The sequence below is a fragment of the Salvelinus sp. IW2-2015 genome, linkage group LG1 (genome assembly GCF_002910315.2).
Source record: "Salvelinus sp. IW2-2015 linkage group LG1, ASM291031v2, whole genome shotgun sequence".
Lineage (NCBI taxonomy): Eukaryota > Metazoa > Chordata > Actinopteri > Salmoniformes > Salmonidae > Salvelinus > Salvelinus sp. IW2-2015.
In genome coordinates this window covers 41,070,954-41,072,819 of record NC_036838.1, presented here as the reverse complement: position 1 = coordinate 41,072,819, position 1,866 = coordinate 41,070,954, and positions in this window count along the sequence as shown.

The following is a 1,866-nucleotide window of genomic DNA, read 5'->3' as shown; positions in this document are numbered from 1 at the left end:
GACATGACCATGCGTACACACAYTGCCAAGTGGTGGAATAAGAGAACTGCTTGTCAAGCATGAAATTGGAGAAATATATTTGTATAATCGTGAGAGTAATAGTTATATAATTTTTCCATTGAATTGTATTTCCATTGTGAATTCATGCAACAATTTTTGACAGGCTATATACATAAAGTACAAATTGACCACATCAGTGCATTTGTTAGGATAATTATCTATGTAAAGTACAGTAATGTGTTAAATTAGAGGCACGTGTGAAAGTGAAACCATTGTTGAAATACTGTACTTTATATGGATTATTATCGTAACAAATTCACTGATATAATGGGAAATGGAATGAGAGATGAATGATCTGTTGGAAGATTTGGAACACTGTATTCGCAGAGAGCGCATTTTTAGAGACAGGTGGTAGTTTTTTGCAGAAAATATAGATTGGCTCATCAGATATCGTTTCCCATAACCAATCGTARAGGATCTTTGCGAAGATTTAAGGCCTACACTATACAGTGCATTCGGTAAGTATTCAAACCGCTTGACTTTTTCCAGATTTTGTTAAGTTACAGCCTTATTCTAAAATGGATTGAATTATTTGTTTGACATGAAATTGAACTCAGGTTCATCCTGTTTCCATTGATCATCCTTGAGATGTTTCTACAACTTGATTGGAGTCCACCTGTGGTAAATTCAATTGATTGGACATAATTTTGAAATGCACACACCTGTCTATATAAAGTCCCAAAGTTGACAGTGTATGTCAGAGCAAAAACCAAGCCATGAYGTTGAAGGAATTGTTCGTAGAGTGCCGAGATAAGGATTGTGTCGCGGCACAGATCTGGTGAAGGGTAARGAAAAAAAATCTGCAGCATTGAAGGTCTCCAAGAACACAGTGGCCTCCATCAGACCATGCTCTCCTGAAGGAAGGGGCTAATGTAGTGACCTTTACCCAACACCTAGCAACCTCATCAAGAAGTTTGGACCTCTTAGCGTTAAGGTGGACTTGGGTTTGAGTCCTGGTTGGGTCTACCCCCCGAATTAGCTACAGTTTATATTTAGGATAATGCTTTACAGCTTTGAACTCGGGTTCTTGGTCACCTCCCTGACCAAGYCTSTTCTCGCCCGATTGCTCCGTTTGGCCGGGTAGCCAGCTCTGGGAAGAGTCTTGGTGGTTCCAAACTTCTTCCATTTAAGAATGATGGAGGCCTCTGTGTTCAGACAATTCCTTCAGCTTCATGGCTTGGTTTTTGCTCTGACATGCACTGTCAACTTTGGGACTTATATAGACAGGTGTGTGCCTTTCCAAATCATGTCCAATCAATTGAATGTACCACAGGTGGACTCCAATCAAGTTGTAGAAACATCTCAAGGATGATCAATGGAAACAGGATGCACCTGAGCTCAATTTCGAGTCTCATAGCAAAGGGTCTCAGTACTTATGTAAATAAGGTATTTCTGTTTTTTAATTTTAATACATTTGCAAACATTTCTAGAAACCTGTTTTCCCTTTGTCATTATGAGGTATTGTGTGTAGATTGATGAGGATTTTTTTTTTATTATTATAAAAATMTAGAATAAGTCTGTAACGTAACAAAATGTGGTAAAAGTACTGTGGGAAAAATACTATCATTGCATGAGTTTAATAACAATCTATACCTTATGTGTGATGGACTTCAAGACATACAGTGGGGCAAAAAGTATTTAGTCAGCCACCAATTGTGCAAGTTCTCCCACTTAAAAAGATGAGAGAGGCCTGTAATTTTCATCATAGGTACACTTCAACTATGACAGACAAAATGAGAGAAAAAAATCCAGAAAATCACATTGTAGGATTTTTAATGAATTCATTTGCAAATTATGGTGGAAAAT